Raw genomic sequence first — 17,782 nt, forward strand, 5'->3', positions numbered from 1 at the left:
GAGACCTGATTGTTGTTCCTGAGTGGGACGCATGAAGGCTAACACTTTATTAGAATGAATCATAAACATAGTGTGAATACCTTACCATGTCACAGCTCAGCTCTCTGCACATGACGACATATAAAAAGATGTGTCATGAACCATGAACAGTCGAAAGATGACACACTTTATTTTAAAGAGAAAACGCAGATGAACAGTGAGCTTTCTTTAAACCTTCAGGTGGGAGAGGATGCTGTGCTCACTTTCTTCATGTCTCGGGATTACCTGAATAACAGACTGAATATTATGAAGCAAAGGCTGCTACCAGCTGACACCATGGCTCAGTGATGAGCCATGATACATGCTTCACATCAAACTTAGACAAAAACCCTTTAATGTCGGGTGTAATGAGCTCTGCAGACTGTAGGGGGCCACAGTCAGGCTCTACACCATAACTTATTACACTCCAGGTGTTTGGACCAACAGCACAGTGAAGTGAATATACTTAACTTCATTCTCAGCTAAATGTATGACTCTTTGCTAACAGCCTGTGAAAGCCCCACAGGTGGCCTTGCAGTCCACACTGAGGGAAGCACAAAGCTCAGGGTTAAAGTGAGCTGTGTGAGGTTTCCCCGTCCTCACAGCACAAACAGCCGTGTGAAGGCTAACCCTGTGGATGTATTTGGATGTGTGAGAGGCTTAATTAACATTCCCTGGGTGTTTACAGTCAATTATTGAGCACAGTGGCTTCTAGAGCTGCTCGTTACTCTCAGGCTGTTACCGAGGGGAACACACTCTGTAGGGAGATCCCCAGAGGACCTGCACTCTGACGGAGAGTTACTTTAAAGCCTTGAGGTTCAGTCCTCCTATGTGTGACCTCCTCTAACTCTTAGTATGATCTCTAACTCTTAGTATGATCTCTAACTCTTAGTATGATCTCCTCTAACTCTTAGTAAGATCTCTAACTCTTAGTAAGATCTCTAACTCTTAGTATGATCTCCTCTAACTCTTAGTAAGATCTCTAACTCTTAGTATGATCTCTAACTCTTAGTATGATCTCCTCTAACTCTTAGTAAGATCTCTAACTCTTAGTATGATCTCTAACTCTTAGTATGATCTCCTCTAACTCTTAGTAAGATCTCTAACTCGTAGTATGATCTCTAACTCTTAGTATGATCTCCTCTAACTCGTAGTATGATCTCTAACTCTTAGTATGACCTCCTCTAACTCTTAGTATGATCTCTAACTCGTAGTATGAGCTCCTCTAACTCTTAGTATGATCTCTAACTCTTAGTATGACCTCCTCTAACTCTTAGTATGATCTCTAACTCGTAGTATGAGCTCCTCTAACTCTTAGTATGATCTCTAACTCTTAGTATGACCTCCTCTAACTCTTAGTATGATCTCTAACTCGTAGTATGAGCTCCTCTAACTCTTAGTATGATCTCTAACTCGTAGTATGAGCTCCTCTAACTCTTAGTATGATCTCTAACTCTTAGTATGACCTCCTCTAACTCTTAGTATGATCTCTAACTCGTAGTATGACCTCCTCTAACTCTTAGTATGATCTCTAACTCGTAGTATGAGCTCCTCTAACTCTTAGTATGATCTCTAACTCGTAGTATGACCTCCTCTAACTCTTAGTATGATCTCTAACTCGTAGTATGACCTCCTCTAACTCTTAGTATGATCTCTAACTCGTAGTATGACCTCCTCTAACTCTTAGTATGATCTCTAACTCTTAGTATGATCTCTAACTCTTAGTATGAGCTCCTCTCTGTTCAGTTCTGTTGTTGACTGTGTGCAGCTATGAGCACTGCTTTAACACACCCCCCTCTCCCACAGCTGAGGACATACTGCCCGGTTACAGCTCAATAAATGCTGCATGTTACAGGCTGGTTTGATATAAAAGTGCCTCCCTGCCCACACACACACACACACTCACTGTATGGAAACACACACAGGCATGTAGCTGGGCCGCTGCCCTGCTAACATGTAATCACAGCTCGTTCTCAGATGCTGCCACTTCCTGTTTTACACATTCTCTCGTCTTCTCTTCCTGTCGGCTCGTGTGTTGGACCACAGCGTGTCACATGTGGCCGAGCAGACGCCATGAGGGAGGATATACATCCAACATTAACATTCCTCAGAGGTCACTCTGGTTACTGTGATTACTGCTTAGTTCAGTCTGTATGAAGAGGAACAAGCAGAGAGGAGCTCATACGCAAGTCACACAGAAGCATCCACTCACACACACACACTGTCTACACAGGCTGTGAGGCTGTGAGGTGAAAGCAGAAGTCAGCTGTCTGTCAGTGTGTACACATGAGACTTCAGGGACAGTTCTGTATACTTCTTACTCCTGAATCCTCAAACAAGCATCCTGGTCAGCATTCTTAGGCTCCATGATATGAAGATCCATGCACTACTTTAGGGTCAGTTTAGAACGTGCAGGGAACACAGTCAACCTGGCTCTTCCACCGTCCATCCTCCTGTTGTCCAGTCAGAGTGTTGTGCCTATCACACTGAACCAAGGTAAGGACCCAAACGCACAAACTCCAAGACAGGAAGGGAAACTCAGAGTCTGTTATATCAGTATAAAGTTGAACATAGAAGGAGAGGAATACAGAGACTAAATACTCTGAGTGGAGACAACGAGACGCAGGTGAAACACATTAGGGAGGGGCAGGTAATCACACGTAGTGAACACAGGAGGGCAGGAAGTGAAGTGGATCTGAAACAAACACATAGTGATTATCAAAATAAAACAGGAAACACAAGACATGAAACAGAAGGGTAACAAAAGAGAACGGAGGGAAAGAGTTGTGTGTCATCTGCATAAGTATAGTAGGCTAAATCAGTGTGTTCCATAATCTGAGTAGGAGGAGCATGTACAGTAGATGTTAAATTAAAGAGGCCCCAGCATAGAGCCCTGAGGAACTCCATGAGATTTTTACAAAATACACAAATCATTCACATTTTTAATTTAAACAGCAGCCAATAGAAACGTAAGTGATCTCCTAACACAAACAGAGCAGGTGTAGAGCACTGTGTCATATTATTCACAGAGATCCAACATGAATCCACCATGAGACAGAAACACTTCACTTCACAGGCAGAACCAGGCTCATGGAGAACACACATCTTCCACATTTATCAGGGTCAATATGATTTGAACCACTGTCGACAATGTTGGAACCCACAGAGAGCAGGCAGCACGCAGCAGTCAGGATGCAGGAGGGCAGCGCACCGCCTCTGTGAGGGCGGAGCTTAATGAGAAAGATGTGACTGTGCAGTTTCAGTGATCTTTGAACGATCAGCCTGAACACAGAGAGGAAGCAGAGGGGACACAAGTCCCATTATGGACACAACAAGTACCTGCCAAACAGATCAGCAACTGTGTGCAATCACTTTATACTCTTAGCTCTGAGCCCAATGTGACATTCTCAGCGGTATTTTCTGCTCTTATTGGATTAACACCTCAACACATATGCTGCCAATTAACAGGAGCTAAATTGGGGGCAATTACTTGTGTTCACTTAAGAATAGAAGCTTTAACGGTGTGAAACAGGACCGTGAGTCCTTTAACTAGTCCCCGTGAAGTTCTTGCTTCATTTATTGATGCAGATTTAGCCACATTACACGAGCACTGCCAGTTTGGGATGTGAATGCCAAACCTGTAAATCCCCATTTATGTGCCCCAGTCTTCTAATCATGCAGCGCAGAATGGAACATTTGTTTCACAGAATAAATGAAAGTGTGTGCTGAGATGTTTCAGCGTTTGCTCACAGCTTCCACATGAAGACGTTTTGTCATCACTGTTGGTTGTAACATCAGAACGATTCACTGACACACAGGGAGTGTGTCTCAGGGAGTCCTGTTTGATGGGATTATTAAAGAAGACGTGCATGCTGAGGGATATTTTACTGTACAGACTAAAGTGAACTAAAGAGGAGGAGCTCCTTCATATAGAGGCACCAGGTTTGGGAGGTTACTTTAAAAATGTATTCTGATAGAGTTACTAATGACCTGTTAAAAATGTCATCAGTTACCTAATCCAAGTATCACAGTTTTAAAGTAACAGAGCTGATTTGTATTGGTGTTTAACATGGACAACAAACAACATACACAATGAAATACACAACAATTATCCCCCACCCCTGGCAGCATCCCAATCTATATCACAAACAGCCTTAGTACATCAAAATGGAGAAATAAAGAAATAAAGAAAGTATGAGGGGACATACAAATAAATAAATAAATGAATAAAATTAACGATTTCATGACAGATAAGATCAAATTTAAAAATATCTGTATGATATTAGCTGCATAAAACTAATTGAGTAGGGTCTATGACTTAGTGCGTGTGCAAAGAAGACCTTTCACTTTGTCAGTAAAGGAAGCCCAGGCCCTGATGGTGATAAAGACTGTAATGAGAGAGAATGTGAAGGCTGCCAGCAAAGGGCTGCTGTCAGACAAACAAGCAGCACAAGCTTCTGATGAAACGACAGAGCTAAAGAGGTAGGTCAGATAAAGTTGGAGAAACCATTTTCCAAAAATACACAACCCAAGAGCAATTCCAGCACATGTGCAGAAAGGAACCTGTATCCCCAGTAGGGCAGTAGGCCATGGCTCTGGTCCGTCAGACGGCGCGAGCCCTCGCCCACAGGAAGCGTGTCTGATCCGCAGCGCAGCGGAGCGCTGGCCAAAGCAGCTGGATTCGCAAGATCACAAGATCACAGGAGAACTACATTATCGTGCGAGAATTGTGAAATCACGCAATAACATGAATGTTAAACAGAGCACCACAAACAACAGTTCAGTTTGCACCTCTGAGATTGATTATCTGCTCATTTGGAGATCATTACGTGATTTTTGTGCTTCTACCATGGCTGAGTACACTACTTAATTAAAAGTGTTCTTTCAGTGTGTTGTTGGTCTGAAAACCGGAGTCTGACGCGTATCTTTAGCGGAGCAGAGCGGAGACAGGCTTCTGGGACAAGCCGGAGACGGACCGCGGCGTGTGCTGTGGAATCACGAGCGTCGACTTAAATGGGTGCAATCGACTCCGAGTCGCACATGGAATGCGTCGGAAACGGATCCTGTGGAATTTGAGGGTTAGTTAGCACAGCACTACAGAGGTTAATGAGTTATTGAATATATTGTTTTAATGTGAAATATAATCAAATGTTTCTGCACTCAGGTGAGAACAGATTTCATACTTTTATTCAGCTTTTAAACCGAGAGCACAGAGAACAACATTATAACAGCATTTAGCTTCCCAACCTGAGTTAGACTTTAAAACATGGCCGCCGTGTGAATGTTTTGGTTTCTTCTTCTATTTCACTTTGTGTATTTTGTCAAAATATTTCATTAATTTGTTCTTAAATTTAAGAAGAAGCCAAAACAGCCTGCAGGTCCCACAAATCAGCAACATATTGGGGGGCTCAGCCACACAGCACACAAACAACATGTTGATCTCTGTTTCCTCCAGTCCTCTGTGTCCACACACACACACACACACACACACACAGTGTGCAGCAGTGCACAGACCCTCCCTGAAACACTGTGCTAATGTTAGTCCAGAGACAATCAGAGTATTTACAGCCTCAATAACTCAATCTGCTTCATTAGGAGTCACTGTTGTGCAGCGGGGCCTCCAGGGGCCACAGAAGAAGAGTCCATTGTTGCTCGTTCAGATCTGAGGCCCCGCAGCAGCTCCATCACGCTGCAGCCGCGTTACTGCGCCTGTAAAAGTCCAGCGAGTGATTAACTCTCAGAGGTGATCATCTCCTCTGTGTGTGTGTGTGTGCGTGTGTGTGTGTGTGTGTGTGTGTGTGTGTTATAAGGGCTTGTGTGGTTTGGAGGATGTATACAGAATATCTAACTAACTTCACAATGGGGGGGTTGCCGTGTGAAAAGGCCAGAGCACAGCCAACACAAAGACGAACCTGAACTCCTCAAGTGCACCCACGGGTGGGGGGTGGGGTGTCGAGGGTGAGGGGAGCACCAGCTGACTGCCGTGTTCAATGAAACTTTGAAGGACTGAACTGAACTAGAGAAGAGGTTTTAAAGAATGAAGAACCAAGCAGAGCAGCACCTGAACAGTCTGAGCTCCACTCTGAGCTCCTCTCTGTTGAACTCTGTCTGTGCTAACACGTGCAGGCCGCTCAGTGTCCGCTTCAAATCAGAGACTGTAGAAGGGACCTCCATCGTTTTCACACTGCTTGACTTTGTCATTTTGACATCAGCCATGTTGTTTTTCTGGAGCAAGAAGTGACCATATTTGGATGAGAGAGTGGAGCTGTAGAGGAGCGAGTGATTATCTAACACTACCATCTCAAAGCTAAACAGTCTGTGCCTGTGGCTAATTCATTACCTGGTAATGAGCTAGTTAACCATCGTGTTTCCCACAGAATCAGAGGCTGTTTGTGGTGGAAGCTGACCAGAGCTGTTTGTTTATAAGACTGAAGAAGTTCAGAGAGCTCATGACTGAGCGGCCTCATTGTCTGATCCACCAACAGCACGAACACGGCCCAGAGGTTACGTTCAGTTAGCTGAGGTGACACAGCTAGCAGCTCCCACCTGTCACTCAAAGTCACGCCCCTAATGCTGCGTCACTTTAAGCCTTAATATAATGTAAACAGGTGAGTTGTATAAAGATTCTCCCCGTACAGTTGTCATGAAGAGAGAAATGAGCTATAGAGACCCTAACTGTTTTTTGTACCAGGCTGTAAACATGTTTATTTCTGCTGCAAAGTTTAACATGGGGCTCTATGGGGACTGACTCACTGCTGGAGACAGCCTCAAGTGGACACCAGAGGAACTGCAGGCTTTGGGACTTCTTGGTTAGCTTCATTTATCATCCCTGGAGGTCGCTGCTTGGTGGTGAAGTATCAGAGCTTTACTGCTCACTGCTAAGTACCTACATCCAGGTCCATTTAAGTCTGCCATGTGAGTGTCACCAGTGTGGATACATGAGGGTACACAGAGTTACACAACAACCACAAACAGACTAACCTGCCGAGTCAGACATAGAGCAGCATCTCCTGTGTTCAGTGAGCTTAAATCACTGTTTTTATCAATGGAGTCTGGTGTGTTGTGGTTAAAAAAAAATCATCTTCCTCTGTTACAAAAAGGTCTTTCTCTGTAGGGATCCTTTCTGTCATGTTGTCACACACTTAGAATAACAATCTGAGCCTGTCAGTGGAAACAACAAGAACTTTTAGTGGACGCACTTTGATCCATCAAGGATTATGTTGCAGCCATTACAGCCTGTTTCACTGCTGCAGGATGAACACATCTACAGGAGACATTCCAAAAACAGTTTTAACCTACAAATGAGTTACACACCAGAGGAAGTAAAACACTGCCAAGGCTTAAATAATGACCTGAATTCCCCTTTAATGCTGAGGCAACACATTTCAGTACAGACCTCTGAACAGCTGTGGCTCTGACTTGTTTCATTCATTCATCTCTGCACTGGAAAGAAAAGATCTCAATCATTATGACTGAAATAAAAAATAAAGTATTTAAACTTAAAGCAGGATTACTGAAACTGACTGTACGGTACAATCTTCTTTTAAAGTGTCCTCAGTACATAAAACTCCCAACCCTGTCCACAGCGGTGCACAGCTTAGCTTTTGTGTAGGTACTTTAGCCAGCCGACTGCAATCTACTGTTTGTAATAAACAAATTATTTGATAAAGACCTCATACAACATGGCTTCACAAAATCCAAAATATCCTTTTACTTGAAGGCTTCCAAAGAAACAACACACACAACACTGCTAGGAGCTGTTAAGAAGATTGAAGACTAACTGGGAAACGGCCGTTTCCATAAACTGAATAAGTTTCATCAGAGACAATCGGTGCAATAATTGACCACGAACAAAGTCAAACTCATATAAAGTAAATGTCCTGTAAAGACACGACTCCCCTCTCACGTAAACTGCAGCAGGTCCATGCTGGGTCATGTGAAACCATCCTAACAATACACTTTCAATACAAAAAGTCATAAAAGTGTTCATGCGATTGCTCTGAAAGCTGTGTGCCAGCTGCCTCACACTTTTTATCACATGCATATTCATTCTGTTTTCACTAAAGTCGGCTGCAAACACAACACAGAGCTGCACGTCGCTCTGTTTAATGGCCACAGGTGTCAGACAGTGTAAAAGGTGCATTGTTAGACGTACAGCTCATTCACTGGACAGGATACAGAGGTGTGATAGTAGCAGAGCAAACACAAATGTACCACTCTCCCATCTGCCAGGAGAAAGTAAGCTGGGTCAGGTGCTACAGAGACAGGATATGATTAGTGAGAGTTGAAGTCACGGCTCTGGTATCAACACTGACTGGAATGAGGTCAGAGCTGTGAGCAGGTGGTAAAATACAAACCAGGAAAAACATCAAAGAGTTCCTACAGTGTTGATACTGAACTGCTCTGCAAACCTCGGATTATATTCGCTAATCTTATTGAACCATCTTTGCCAATGTTTTCCAGAGGGGGGGAATAACAAAATACAAACACTGCTATTCTATTAATCAAATGTCATCTGATCACTTTGCTTTGCTTCAGTCCCCCCAACACACCTGCACCTCTGCTCTCTGCACAGCTTCTGGCCCCGCCCCCTCTTTCTGTCTGTCTCTCTGTCTGCTGTGTTGACTGTCTTCATCAGCAGTCTGTTTCATTCAGTCACTAAAGTTAAATATTTTCTCTCACAATTTAGTTCTCACAGCACGTGAGCCGGGGGAGCCGCGTGTGCACGAGGGACGTTATTAATGACGTAAACGATCAATTGTTACAGAATGACATCTGCACCTTTTATAAGCTTATAAACAGCGACAATCAATGCATTTATAATAGGGACATACGGAGATACACAGTAGGAATGTTCACATTGCGTTACAGAACTGCATATGATTGTGTGCGGACAGAGAGCGTCCTGATGTCCAGTGACTCCTGTCACTGTGTCAGTGCTCTTCCTCAACAAGGAGAGCGGGCGAACGACTGTTCATTTGGAGCGTAGTCGTTTAATTGCACAGAAATCTGAAGCAGCGTCGACGCCGCAGCAAAATGTATGTAGCGGAAACACTGCCGGTGGTAACTCAGTTCACGTCGACAGTAGATACAAATAACTTTTGTCTTGTCCAGAGAACCATCTAGCTTTGAGGCTGAATTTGCATGCGTTAATCACACACGCGTTCTATAATAATAATAATAATAAAATTAATGAGTGGCGTTAAAGGAAATGTGCGTTAATGCGTTATTAACGTGTTAACTTTGACAGCCCTAATATTTACATTATTATTTTGTTATTTTATTTTTATCTAAAATGGTTTAATTTGAATAGTCCCCCAAATAAGGGTAGTTTTGGGGTAGTTTGAATCACTTATAGTCAGGACCCTAGGGGTCACAGAGATACATAAACCCCTCCACCAATTACTCTAACCACTCCTTACGTATGTGAGGGGAATTATGTATTTCACCCTGAGGAATTGAACCAGACGGAGTTGCATCATCTTGCCCAAAACAGGAAGACCTGGGGTCCGTTTCACAAAGCAGGTTTATTGAAAACTCTGAGTCTGTTAACTCTGAAATGAGGGAAACTCTGAGTTTTCCGTTTCACAAAGGGAGGTAACTTAAGCTCTCGGTCAGTTACCGTAGTAACAGACTCTATGAACCTAACCTGGTCGGGAGCAGGTTTTCTTCAGGAAACTCAGAGTTTCGCTCCGTCTCCTCCCTTATATTCTCTTATATTCTATCAATTCGACTTCCTCATTCATTCAGCCCGTCTCACGCGTGTGTTTAAGCGGTTACCGAATTAAAAGAAGAAACGTTGCGTCTCTGTGCTGCTCTGACCCCTTTGCAAAAGTCTTTTATAATTATGATAAAAAAGATCAAAAGACAAATCTGTGTCAAAGTCATCATTTTTAGATTTTCCACCACCACTGCCGAGAGCACTCAGATAAGACACCTTAAGTTATTGGATTTTTTTTTTTAAACTAACACATTCAGTTTAATCAACATGAATTATAATGTATGTGACGTCAGCATCATGTTAGGGATAAAGCTAATGCACATTAAAACAGCCACTGAATGATATTTCATCTGTTTCATATTTAAAATATGATTGAAGTGCTTCCATGTATGTTTTTTTCTCCCGCTGGATTGCTCCTAAATTAATATAAATTTTAGCTTCCGGTCGTGATTAAGTATTAAATAAATAGACCAGTTCACACTTGCAAATTTACTCGAGCAGCAGTTTCTTCCCACGCCGCTTCTCTCTCTTTTGCAGCTGCAGCCGTGTTACTTTATTTTTCTAAAAACATGCTCGTATTCGCTGAATGTCCGCATGAGGATTTCGAGCTCCACTGGTGTGACGTAGGAGGACCTCTTTTTGTGCACCGTTGCCATGGTGAATCGTGGTGTCGGGGCTCCATTAATGCTGGCTTTTTACAGTCAGCGTGCACGCACTTAACTCTGGCTGAACCTACTCAGAGTTGATTGAACTAACTCTGATCAGCTGTTCTGGAACCGAAAACTCAGAGTTTCCTATCTCAGAGAAGATCGACTCAGAGTTCAGGGTTTGACTCAGAGTTTGTTGAACCTTCTTTGTGAAACGGACCCCTGGGCTACCTCCTAGTAACCACCTGGTGGGGAAGCCTGCCGGTGAGCGCATAGGGGCCAGGTCTTGACCTAACCTCAGCCCAAAGAATTTACATGCAGCCGTCATCCTGTGGGCCCAGCATGTGCTGGGATTAGCATTGGGATTGGGTACAATGTAAGCCAGGTAGCAGGCAAGGATGGACCTTTGCGTTCTTGACCGATGCATCACATATGGGTTCTTATAATGTGGAACATCAGCTTTCTGGCAGGGAGTAAACCAGAGGTAGTGCAGGAGTTAGAGCATTCACAGCTAGGCAGAGTTTGGCTCACATCTGTGCACAGCTATGGTTCAAGAACAAAACCCCCCGAGAGGTGCAGGACTCTCACCTGAACCTAGAACCCAAGAGGCCCAAGATTGATGAGACATTCTATCATTGTTTCATCAGATCTGCGTCCATATGTCTTGGACACTCGGGTAAAGAGAGAGGCCGAACTGTCAGCTGATGGAACTGGTGGTGAGTTGGATCAGATGGTAGGGGAGTCTGTCGGACAAACCTGGTAAACCAAAACGAGAAAAGGGACTGTATGGCGGGGTACCTCTTTTCTAGGTCTTCAACTACTACCTCCAGAAGATTTTCTTGTGCATCCCATGGTTGGATGGGGACATGGCCATAGTTGTGGCCAGAAAGCTGTGCCTGCCTTGGTGGTAACCTAAGAACCCTCCAGTAAAGGAAGCTGCAGGCTGATGTGAAGGCCTTTGGGCTTGGTTAACCCAGGGACCATAAGAGGACTTGGGAGGGGAAAGCAGGGCTTGGCTCAGTCCGTCTTCAGCATGGGAGGAGAACTGCTGACTCTTACTGAAGATATTATTGAGCAGGAGAAAGAACACTGCGAGGAACTCCTGAATTCTCTGGACATTGTTGGGCTGCCTCGGCTGACAAGCCTCTTTAGTGTGGCATGGAGGTCTGGGACAGTGCCTGTCGAATGGCAGATGGGGTGGTGGTTCCCATTTTTAAAAATGAGAGCTCAGGGGTGTGCTCCAATTATTTGTTTGTTACACTACCCAGCTACTTGGGAAAAGTCAGATCATCAAACCTCAGATACAGGAGGACAATGCAGATTCTGTCCTGGCCAGGGAACGATGGACCAACCCTTTACCCTTGCAGGGTTGCTGGGGCGGTCATGGGAGTTTGCTCATCCAGTCTACATGTTTTGTAAGCTTGTAAAAGACCTGCGATTATGGGGTACCAAGACCATTTCTATGAGCCATCCAGTCAATTTATAAGCAAAGATAGATTGTGTCTGTATCCTGTGCACAAAGTCAAACATGTTCCTAATATCTGTTTGTGATTTTCATGGACAGAATGTGAAGGTGCAGAATTAAATCTCTGTTTTATGCAGATGATGTGTTTCTGTTGGCTTCATCAAGCTGGGACGTCCAGCAGGCACTGGGGCAACGAGTGTGAAGCGGTTGGGATGAGAGTCAGACCTCCATGTCTGAGGCCAGGGTCCCTTTGCTGAAAAGTGGTAGATTTTCCCGCCGAGAGGGGGGGAAATCTCTGCCTTGAGAGAAGGACTCTGGGTCTTTATGGGTAAGGGTAAAATGGATCCTGAGATTGACAGACAGCTTGATGCAGTATCAACAGTAAGATGGGTGTTGTACCAGACTATAATGGTGAAGAGGGAGCTGACCCATAAGGCAAAGCTTTTGATTTACCAGTTGATCATGGATGGATGGATGGATGGATGGACCTTTACAAAATGGATCTTCAGCCTTTCCTGCACACAATAATAACCCAAAATATATTGCCAAGTGATTCAATATCTCTCAAGCACCTTTACAGTCATGTAACATCCCTCGCATACATTTGTGCCATCTTGAACTTTTTGGTTGCCTTTTTACCACTTTGGAGATTCACCTAAGATGCTTGAGAAACTTCTGAGGAACTTCTACTCCTGCAACATCGAGAACATTCCCCGATTGGGAACATCACTGGAGCCGAAACAGCACTGAACAGGACTACAAGGCCCTGCAAAGGGCAGTTCTAAACATCGAATATACAGTGCTGTATCTTACCTAAGGATATTTACACTAGTACCTGCAGAGATAATGCAAGGAGAATCATGAATGACCCAACCATACAGATGATAGCTATTACCCTCTGCTGTGCTCGTGAAGATGGTACCAGATACACCAGACCATCAGACTCAGAGTACAGGTTTCATGTTTTGGGCAGATTTAAGTTTGCACCTCCTAACAATCAGTGAAGGTGTACCAATGTTCAGCCCAGATTATCTGATGCTCTGCTTTGGGGAAAAACAAAAGCAGAAGGAACACGTCTGAGAAAATGTTTGTGGAAGAACACAGGATGTCTGTTCGTCAGAATTGGAGATTTGTACCTGTTGATATTATATCCACATATTCTGATACATGTTTTGTATTGTTTTACTTCTTTGTTTGGTTGGCAGGTAGTTTCAAAAAGGACTTCCTGTGTGTAGAAAATGGTGAGAGATGTGTTTTATAACATTGAGAGGGAGAAACAGACAAACCTGAGGAGGTGTGTTTTATTGTAACAATATAATACAAAGGTTGAGATCATTTATTGTCAGTGTTGTGTTGGTGGTGGGGGGGGGGGTATTGCATACCTATTGAGTTACACTTAATCAAACATTGTTTGAAGATGCAGTAAAATTCCTGCTTGGCAGTCTGGGCAGCTTAATACCTGCCTGGCCTCTGTGAAACATATTTATTCATTAGACTGAAGCTGAATGTGCTGAGGTCGGCTGTAAGGCTGCTCTTTGTTTCTCTTTTTTCTCCTCACGTCTTTCTGTCCTGTTAGACTTCAATATTCATCAGGTAATGAGAGAGAACAACAACTATAAAACCATTGTCCAAGTTCTCCATCCAATGGAAAATGTCTGCGCTTTCCAACCACTCTGTGTTCCAGCACATGCACACACACACACACACACACACACACACACGCACACACACAGGCCAGGTTTGGGTACTAAACAGGAATGCCTTCGTTCTACCTCACAGATCTAAAACATAGAAAAAGTCAGCTGACATAATGTGTACTTGACATTGATGGTTCAATTTAGATTACTTTATGTTCTTGTTTGTTAAATAAGAAAATAGTTCCTGTCCGTGCACGGTCTTATTTATAATTAATATTGATATTCTGTCAGGATGTGATGTCAGCTGCATGAATGCAGTTTGTGTTAGTTCAGGTGGCTCACTAAACCCCCTAGTGGATGTAGCCAGAAACGCATGAAGGGATGTAAATATAATCTACATTCTATATAATAACACAGAAGTAGTAATGATAGTAAAATCTGTATTCCTTTAATAATTAATGCAAATGATCAAATATTTGTATGACATTATTTTCAGACAACATTGGTTCTGGTCAGCCTGCAGGAGCAAACCTAATGTTCATTATTTTCACTATATTGTTCTTTGATTTGAAGTATCTGTGCATATACTTTATACAAGTATCTGTATGTTTACTTTAACACAAGTATCTGTACGTATATGTTACACAAGTATCTGTACTTATACGTTACACAAGTATCTGTATGTATACTTTAAACAAGTATCTGTATGTTTACTTTAACATAAGTATCTGTACTTATACGTTACACAAGTATCTGTATGTATACTTTAACACAAGGATCTGTACGTATACTTTACATAAGTATCTGTACTTACACGTTACACAAGTATCTGTACGTATACTTTCACACAAGTATCTGTAATTATACGTTACACAAGTATCTGTACGAATACTTTAACAGAAGTATCTGTACTTATACATTACACGAGTATCTGTACGTATACTTTACTTAAGTATCTGTACTTATACGTTACACAAGTATCTGTGCGTATACTTTATAAAAGTATCTGTACATATACTTTACATAAGTATCTCTATTTATACTTTATACAACTGTCTGTACGTATACTCTGTAAGTATTCGTGTGTACTTTATACTGAGAGGACATAGTCACTTACACTGTTACTGTAGGACACTACTTACAGCAGTATACTTCTGCTTATTTTGTAGGTTTTAAATGAATTATTTTGTTTTAAGCAGGAATGTGCTCCTTTACATATTTTGGCCACAGCAGCAGTCATAGGATGACGTTGCACTGAGGTTAAGTTCAGCTAGGTTCACAGTGTTTTTATCCTCACTGCGTTGGCACCTCTCTGTGTCGACATACTGGTGTTTAAACAAATGAGGGGGCTGATCTTGTTGTGCTGGAGTCGTAGTTCAGCAGAAGGTTAGGAGCAGGAAGGCAGCTAACAGATAACAGTCAGGAAACAGATAACAGGCTGGTCTTCAGGAGCAGGGAACAGGCAGGCAGCAGCTCAGGTGTAAACACTGTATTAATGAGGGAAAGGTGTGTTTTGAGGAGAGGAAACAGGTAAGTAAAAGGAGATCTGAGGGCTTGAGGTGAACAAGTCTGACGTGAACCATTTATAAAAATCCTTTTCTGTCTGGAAGAGGTTAGATGGCTGACATATCTGGGCAATAACATTATAAACTGGTCTATTATTAACTAAACACTTAAATTAATACTTCTATAGAGACAGTAAGGAAAGAAATACAGGTGGCTTTAGAAATAACAGAGCAGATACAACAACAACAACAATACACAGACGGACACGAGATGGTTTGTCCTCCAGTTTAAAGCACACATACATGCATAAAGTGTATAAAAGTGAACGGAACATGTGAATACATATTTCTCTACTTCTGGCTGCTCTTACCTTTCTTTTATGTATACACAGTGATTATCATTTCCATCACATTTGCACCTTATTAGCAGGTGTATTTTCTGACTGAGTTCTCATGAAGCCTAAACTGTGTTGAAAACACTGGTTTCCCGCTCGCACTGCAGAGTTTACATTTCACCTGTGTGTGTGTAATCTGCTGTGAGTCCTGCTCCTCCATAATCTCCCCTGTGTCCCACTCAAAGAATGTCCTAATTACAGCCATTTTAAAGCAGCCCGTGACGTCTTTTGATGTGATATTACCCTCCAATCCAATTAGGCCGCCACTTGTCAGCCTCACTCAGCATTGAGGACTGAGAGGCTGACTGTTAGGAGCCGCTCACTGCTTCTCCAAACGTCACATTCCTCTGCTGGGACAAGACCTGCCTGCAGATTGATCTGAAGCTCATCACTGTAAATATGTGTGTTTACACAGGAGCCAGTGTGTTAGCTGAGCAGTCTGCAGACCCACACAGAGCAGGATGGTGCATTTTACTCACACATACACAGTGGATGTTTTAGGTTTTGTTTTTCCAGACAGCAGATACACAGACTCTGAGTCATCTGACTGTAATAAAGTCCACCCCAAAGATATGAAAGTATTATTATTATTATAATAACCCATATCTACATGTTTGGTAGTTAAGGCAGCAGTCTGATAGCGTGGTGTACAGAGTGGGTCGGACTGGTATGTGCACACACACACAAGGATACAACTCCAGTTTTAAATCACACTCAGTGTACAGACACACTAATAGACATACACTTAAAACAAGGACAGGTTAGACAGAGATTTCCAAATAGAGCTTATTCAGCTCTTAAATATCTTAAAAAAAGAAAGCCGGTGGGGGGGGGGACTCTGTAGTGATATATGAGAATTAAAGTGCTTATATATTTCCACATCAAGACTTATAGCTGGTGAACACAAGTTTGAAGATGACTTCACAAAATCAGAGGAGGATGTGACTGCAGGAAACTAGGTCCTCTGAACTGCTTAAAGCTTTTACTTTGAAAGAGAAACAGGAAGTGTTGGCTGAAGAACCCAAATTAAAGACACAGTCACAGGTAAGTACCTGATTCCATGTACAGTGCAGCTGAGTTTAGTACAGGCCTCAGGTGATACTGAAGGTGTGACTGTATCTGAGTCCTTTTGGTTCTCTAGGTACAGAAGGTGGACTGAGCAGCTGATGTTTTGATCAGCCACAGATGATCAAACCGTTTATATTCTATGAGCAGAGGATCCCTCAGAACCTTGATGCTACAGTTTCACACTCAGTGACGAGCTGTAAGAGCAGGGCAGCTCAGCATGCTCTGTGTTTACGACAGGCAGATTTTCAGTGAGTCAACAGCTCCACCTGATGGCTGAGGGAGGAAACACACTTCATGTTCAGGACTGAAGAGCATCCCCACCCTCTGGCCCCACAGGGTAACACCTGTCTGAGCACCTCGTCCTCCTCACTAATCTGACGTCTTTGATGCTCATGGAATCAGTCCGTCTGACCGAGTCTAACCTGGACGAGCAGAGGTTCTGAACGTGTTCCTGACAGGTCGTTATTATAAACGCCATGTACAGTAGTGCTGGTGGTAGAGTAGACTGGCAGCAGGCAGGTCTTAATGAGAAGATGTGAGTTAAAGGATGTTAGGACTGCTCATGTCAGTCACCATGTTTATGGTGATGTCTGCAGACATTAAAGAGCTCTCTGATAGTTTTCATCATTGTTTCTGCAGCAGCTCATCTCTCCATTTATTTATCTTATTTAACTTTTTACTGATTTTTATTATTGAATATAACATTTTACTGTTTAAACTGTTTTGTTATATTTTCTAGTCTTTAAATTTTTCTCAGTTTCTGCTCCTTATTTCCTGTCTGTGGAGCACTTTGGGCTTCATGTTTGTATAAATAACATTGAGTTAAAGAGCAGGTTTATAATTCATCAAGGATCCCATTTATTTCTTTATAAAACAGGCTGTAATGGCTGCAATATAATCCTAAGGCTCAATATAATCCTAAGGCTCAATATAATCCTAAGGCTCAGATTGTTATTCTAAGTGTGTGACAACATGACAGAAAGGATCCCTAGATCCCTAGATCCCTAGTTAAAGTCATAGTAAAGTCTACCTCACATCACTGGAGTATTTTTGTTATCAAATGTTTAAAATTTGGTTTCGAGGCGGCCTAAAGAATTAAAGTTTATTAAATATCAAGAGGATTTTATTTATTTGATGTCTGTGCTTCAGAAGAATCAGCAGTGATGTGAAGCTCATTAAAGCTGCTGTTCCAGGAGCTCTGAGGAGGACAGGAATGTCCAGGATGTAAACAGCTGAGAGAATCAGTCCAGCTGTGAGGTGTTATCATGATGTTGTTGAGACGATTCATGAGCAGCTGAGCTTTGTTTTAAGCCCAGTGTAAGCTGC

This window comes from Semicossyphus pulcher, unplaced genomic scaffold (assembly GCF_022749685.1).
Source record: "Semicossyphus pulcher isolate SPU_LCO1_2020_fin unplaced genomic scaffold, fSemPul1.0.p SCAF_11, whole genome shotgun sequence".
Lineage (NCBI taxonomy): Eukaryota > Metazoa > Chordata > Actinopteri > Labriformes > Labridae > Semicossyphus > Semicossyphus pulcher.